The following is a 6,989-nucleotide window of genomic DNA, read 5'->3' on the forward strand; positions in this document are numbered from 1 at the left end:
ATCTGCAGGAAAGTTTTGAATAACAAAATCTATGGCAATAATATAATTAATTTTCAAACTGGTAAAGCAAGGATAATAAACAGAGTTTTGCACGTTGAAGGCAACCAATGGTCGGTGGTGTTCTTTCAGAATTTGAGAGATTAAGTGTCTGCTCTGTTGTCAGTTTAATGGCTTTGAGCCATTTGAATATTGAAACTGGTATTCATTTCCAGGTGAGCTGCTCTCCTGGGGTGAACAAGGTTCATTTCAAGCCTTGACATGTTTTACTTAATAGAATTTGTGTTTTCTTACTTACATGTAATGTGTCTCTTCTCCTTCTTTTATTGGTTTCTTTTCTCAAGATCTGTTCTATTAATCCACAGGCACCTCAATCCTGCTGCTATTGGATCAATACCACTTCTGATATACGTTGCTCCCTAATGAAGTCACCTGTGGCCTTAACATTTTCTCTTAATGTGATGTTTTATTGTCTGCTAAAGCCTGCCTTCACAGAACCTTAATGAGGCAAAGGTTAGGAATTTAACTCTCTGTTGCTTTTTGTATATTTTCATTATTTTAACCTTAAATCTCTTGTTATAATGAGGTTTCACTGAAGACTGAATTCCTGATATTATTGTATTATTTATTTTATTACTAAAATAATTACAGATTTCAGACTGTTTAGCCTAAGCAACCTGCATCTACACTGTGAATGTCTAATTAAACCATCTTCTAATGAAAAGGATTCAGTGCCTCCATAATGCCCACCTGCTAAATTGTCCAGAAACATCTATGTGACCCCAAAGCCTTCCAAGACCTATTCATACAAGTAGATAAGACTTCAGTCTGAAGACCTTCAAAGATCTTTATCTCTCTCCAGTCACTGTACCAGAAATTGAGGTCTCAGTACAACAAGGTGGATTTCATCAGGTAACTAAAATGTTGAGATCTCCCAGAACCAGAAGTGAATACAAATTTTATAGCACCTGCATCATGTCTGCCAGCTGTTTAAAGATGTCTCTCCTTACCTAAGCTGTCCCAAATGGTTCTGGATGCCGCAATTAGCCTGCCTCTTTAAACCTGCCTCTCCACGTGTTAGTGGCACTCAGATCGCAGAGATTAATGCTGCAGGAGGTTAAGACCTTCACAGGGACATCAGCACAGCACCAATGTGGTGGATACAAAATGTCCGTTTATTAAACTGTGTATCTTACCTATATACATTCACTAAGTACCTCCTTCATGGGTGTGCCCTTAACATTACAAGCCTATCCGTCACCTTACCTCGTAACAAGGGAGGGCTACAGCTATTCCTTCCGTACATCGCGAGATCTTCCGAACGCCACTCCCTACACTTCCCCCTCCCCATGCTTTATAACATCGTTATTCCTGATTGATTGTCATTATTGCGCTGTTCCAAGCGGTGATGAGCAAGACCCATATGTCGATCTAAGAACGAAACATTAACCTTCTTAAACAATCTACGAACTATGGCACTAATACATGTAAAGGTGATACAAGTAGCAAGAAGCCCACTACATATTCTAATAATTCTCCAAATGAGCCAATCCCAACTAAGCTAATTAGTAATCTAAATCCACACGTTGTCAAGCCACCCAAACCATTCTAGTTTTACAAAGGTGGCTGTGATGAAGACATAGCAAGATTCTGCCCCTGTATCCAGAGGAAAACAGACGTCTTCGCGGTGATGTGCTCGTGCCCTCTCTCTCCAATATCCTGCGTGGGTTGGCAACGTGCAGCCAAGGAGGGTGATCCACCACCAACGCTGTAACACAAAACTCCATCTTATGTTAGATCAGGTTTTACACACCATGCGGGTATCCATTTGATTAGGCTGTCCTTTTCCACTGCTGCGTACCCACGCTCAAACACCCTCAGTGACCACCCCGACTCCCAAGCTATCACGCCCGGTTCCCTGATCTGGACCAAAGGATAGTTTTTCGTCGCCTGGGCTGGTATAAAGTGTTTCCACAGGGGAGGTGTAGACTCATCGCCTCAAACAAAATGATTTAAGGTATACAAAGCGTGTGACAAAAGAGCCTGTTGGTGGTCTATGGGTATTGTCCCTCTATGACCTTCCCCCTCCCCAAGCTGTTGGAGCTTTGCTTTCAGGGTGCGATGTGCATGTTCCACTATCGCTTGTCCTTGACTATTATAAGGAAGGCCGTGTACTAATCTGATGTCCCATAATGCACACCATTCTTTTGTACATCTACCAACAAAACAAGGGCCGTTATCTGTTTTGATCTCTTGTGGCTTCCCTAACAAGGCGATAACACCCTCCCAATGAACAATAATGTGTCTGGCTGTTTGCTTACGAGCCATTGTGGCTAATATTGTAAAGCTAAAGGTGTCAATGGTTACTATGAGATACTTATTTGGTTTTAACAATTCACATGTTGTTACATCAGTTTGCCATATCTGATTGGAAGAGAGACCCCGTGGATTGACACCTGCCTCCCACAGTGGGCCTTTTTGACAGTAGGGACAAAGTGCCACTATGTTTTTTGCTTGCGACAGAGAAATATGACATGTTTTCGCTGAGGCTTTTGCTCCAAGGTGTAGAAAGGCATGTAAACTCTTTGCGGCGTCCAATGACTACACACCCCGTGCCGCTTGGTCAGCCTTATGATTGCCTTCTACAATCGGACCTGGTAGGGATTGGTGACTATTCACATGTGTAATAAAGGCCTGCCCTATGCGCTGTTGTAGAGCTTCATAAAGTAAGGTCGACACTTCCGTCTGCACAAATCCTACTGTTGTCATTTTGTGTACAAGTTTATAAACATATAAAGAGTCTGTAACAATATTAACAGGATTCTCTGCCTCTTGCTGGAGTGCCATTTGGACTGCTTTGGCCTCTAACCATTGTACAGATTTGTTAGTCTGAGTCCACATCCTCTTTTCTTTGTTTTGCAGCAGCACCTGCAACACTTATTTCAAGACTTTATGAATTAAGGGTTAGGTAAACTTCAAAAAATGCAGCATACTCAAAATAGTTTCACAGAAGGCTAGAAACAATACAGCAGTTACAGTTACTAGTTAAAAGAGTAGGCTAATTTCACTACTTTGAGGGATATGACTAAATACTACAAAAATAAACAGTAAGGAAAATACGGAATAGCACACTTACTTAATGGGGTACTAACATTCAGATCTGCAATTGCTGGGGAACCCTGGATGCAGCGAGAATTTAGAGTACCCTTCCTCACAAACGGGAAATCCTACGCGATGCGTCCATCCGTAGGTGAGGCATCCAACATCGCTGCAAGCAGGTCCAGCCTCATACATCTACATCAACAGGCCAAAATAACTGTCAATTTTCTTTGAGCGGAAACATCTGATTTCATCCTCCTGTTGGGTTCCACCCAGAGTCTGGCCACCACTCAAGGGGGAAAACCAAGGGAGTTTCTAATAAGGTTAAACACTTGGGGTCCTGCTTCGTGATACTGCTAAACAAGGAACTTAAATACACACATTCTTATAGCATTCCATCCTTATTAATAACTACATTTTATCTAAGCTACATCTTTTACTAGTGACTAATAAGCTTATATATTTCATTAAGGAGTTACAATTACTGTTAGCATTTTTTCTTAAAAAGGTTGGCAACCATAGTGTGATTAAGGACAGAGATATTTTGTCCTATTGCAGTTGCAAGCATTTCCCATACATTCTGCTTAAATGATCAGCTGAAGAGATCGTGAACTGTTGGCACAGGGGCATCCATAGCACCCACCGCTGGCTCCTGAGTGTCCACCAAAAGCTGCCTCTCACAACTCAGCTGTGGTCACACACAGCTTGCTGGTAACCACCGGGACTGCGACCTGTGAAAATACAAGCATAACCTCTTCCCCAGGTTATTAAAGGATTATCCTTCCCAATTACCACTTTCCAGGACTTGAACCCTGCCCTGGACTTCTTGTTGATCTGGTATCTCCGACGAGAAGTGATGCAATATTGGTGGCACCTTTCATGACCAGTTTGGCAAACATTTCTGGACGAGTAGTGACCATCTTGTGCATTTGGTGTGACAAAAAAAAAATCCATTCAATAATAACAAGAGGGTCACTAAGTGTTTCATCCCATTGAAACAGCAGAGCATAGGGCTGCCCTGAAGGATTAAATAATATCAGTTGATACGGATGGCCGGGCACACATCACGATGCTTGTCTTTCTGAGATGGCATTAGCTACCCGGTGGAGATCTTGTTTTGCTTTCTCTGTAAGTACTCTGGGTGATGTCAGTGAAGGATCTCCTCGCAAAATATCAAACAAGCTATGCAGATCATCATTAGTTAGGCCCAACAACAGCTGTATCCAATTTATAGCTCATAACAGTTTCTGTAAATCATTTAAAGTCTTAACATCAGTTTTAAATTTAACCTGTTGTGGGACATTAGTCTGTTCACAAATTCTCCACTCCAGGTACTGCCATGGTGATGATCGCTGTACCTTTTCAGGTGCTATTTGTCACCCCATTTGAGATACTGAGTCTTTGGGTAAAGCAAGAGCCTTTTCCATGATCTCCTGTGTTTCTGCTGCTATAAGGATGTCATCCATATAATGATATATAAAACAGTCTGGGGGACCTGTATTCTAATAGGGCTCAAAGCCTTTGCAACAAACCACTGACACATCGTGGGACTATTTTTCATGCCTTGTGGCAAAACAACCCAGTGGTACCGTCTTGCAGGTTCACTAACATTAATACTGGGAACAGAAAAGGCAAATTTAGGTGCATCATCTGGATGCAAGGGAATGGTAAATACCAATCCTTTAGATCAATTATTACAAGATGCCAGTTTCAGGGACTCATTGTTGGGGAGGGCATGCCTGGCTGTAATGTATCCATATCCTCCATGGCATCATTAATGTGTCAGAGATCATGTAAAAGTCACCATTTACCACTTTTTTTTCAAATAATTAACACCAGCGAGTTCTAAGGACTGGTGGTAGGTACGAGATGTCCTGCAATCAATTGTTCCTGAATTAAATCATTAAGGTGGCACAACTGTTCCATTGGTGAGGGCCGCTGACCCACCCACACAGGTGATTCTGTTTTCCAGGTTAGTTTCAGGGTGGGCTGTGCTGCAGTGGCAATTAAGACAAATTTGATCCAATTTGAGTTCCCCATTGAGCCATACAGTCATGACCCCATGATGTAGCAGGGGTTTCCAATATAAATGCATAAATATTTGCTACCCAGTTAACTGGGCTCCTTACATGAATGAGATCTTTGCTTTGAAATGTTACAGCATGACCAGCAACCCTGAAAAGCACTCGAGTTACCGAAGCTCACAGATATTACAGTCACATCCGCACCAGTATCTAAAATGCCTGTCAGTTCAACAGATTCTTCGCCTTTAGTGAGGTTACATTTTATCAGAGGTTGTCTTTGTCTCCCTGTCTGAGCTCAAAATGTTTGAGGAGTACGTGCTGATCCAAATCCTGAGTCCCCCCAGCTGTAGTAAAACAAAGAAGCTGAGTAAGTCTGACCTCTGGTAAAATGAACAACCCCTGTAAGGTTGTAGATTATTTTTATGACAATACCCTTCTTAGATAGATGGTACAAAGGTGCACTCTCCCCACAGAGTATGCACCTAAATTCAAGACAACAATTAATACAGAATTACTGCCTCCTGCTAGAGGAGATATTTTACCTATGACACTTAAAACACTTAGCCCAAACAAACAGGCAGCACCAGTGACCCAGCAGGCGGGCACTAAGGTGCTCTGTCAGAGAACTCCACACTCCGCAGCTGCAGCTGGGCTGCGTCTCATGCACGCAAAACAATCACACAAGGAGGTCTCTTACACTTATTACTCACACAACATAAAATGATAAACGCTGCAAACATCAAAACACTGTTAAGAATATATAAAGCCATTGCTTATTGATTATGTGGTCTTGGCAGACAAGGGACGTCGCATTCCAGCTTCAGCACCTTCTGTAAAAACTGCCGCTTCTGGCGTTGGGGGGCGGGCTCGGGAAGGCCCAGGGCCGCCGCCGCCAACTCTATGCTTGCAGGCCAATCACCCTCTTGATCACGCGCTGTTCTCACGGTTGCATCTTCTCGCAGTTCAGTACTTTTCCACAGCTTAGTGTTGCAGCTGTCTGTTGTTTTTCCCTGCCACCTTGGCATAGCTCAACAGCCTCTTATCTTTCTTCCAAGGCCTGTTTTTCATCAAAGCCTAGCACTTTCTCACAGGCTGTGCAAGGTTGACAGGCCAATGCCTCCCACATCTCCGCCCCCCAACGCTGCATGTCTGCCTTCCATTTTTCTGCTAGTTCTCCCCTACGCACCTCGGTTTCCCCCTCCCCATCATCGGAGCTCGCTGAGTGCTCCTCCGGGGTAGCTTTCATCATCGCATTTGCCTGCCCCCAAGCCATTAAATGCTCCGGCTTTCCTAATTTCGCTTGTTCTGCTAAATCTGCCTCTATTTGTGGCCAGAGCTCTGGCTTCATACAGTCTATCGGCTCTGCTAAAACACCAAGCCTCATCAATCTTTGTAGCATTGCTTTTAATGTTCTCGACTTCATAGAAGTCTTATTTGGTTTACCCCATCTTTTCAGTACCTTAACTGTGACATCTATGGCATGCCGCGGAGTCTCCCGTCCTGCGTAGAGCTCCTTCACCTCCTGCTGTGCACCGCCGACTGCCACAGCTTATCTCTTCCCAGCATCACCTCGGGGTCACCAATTGCCACAATTAGCCTGCCTCTTTAAACCTGCCTCTCCACGTGCTAGTGGCGCTCAGATCGCAGAGACTAAAGCTGCAGGAGGTTAAGACCTTCACAGGGACATCAGCACAGACACCAATGTGGTGGATACAAAATGTCCGTTTATTAAACTGTGTATCTTACCTATATACATTCACTAAGTACCTTCGTGGGTGTGCCCTTAACATTACAAGCCTATCCATCACCTTACCTCGTAACAAGGGAGGGCTACAGCTATTCCTTCCGTACATCGTGAGATCTTCCGAA

At 43.5% G+C, this 6,989-nt stretch overlaps 1 long non-coding RNA gene across 1 annotated transcript; it reads right to left on the minus strand.

Annotated features, from left to right (window-relative positions):
• Positions 1 to 1,151: 1,151 nt before the first annotated feature.
• On the minus strand, positions 1,152 to 6,485 carry LOC141940744 (uncharacterized). Its single transcript, XR_012628098.1, has 2 exons — positions 2,134 to 6,485; positions 1,152 to 1,702 (listed from the first exon to the last, which is right to left on the minus strand). It is a non-coding gene; the product is annotated as an uncharacterized LOC141940744 (long non-coding RNA).
• Between the last annotated feature and the right edge of the window lie 504 nt (positions 6,486 to 6,989).

This window comes from Strix uralensis, chromosome 3 (genome assembly GCF_047716275.1).
Source record: "Strix uralensis isolate ZFMK-TIS-50842 chromosome 3, bStrUra1, whole genome shotgun sequence".
Classification (NCBI taxonomy): Eukaryota; Metazoa; Chordata; class Aves; order Strigiformes; family Strigidae; genus Strix; species Strix uralensis.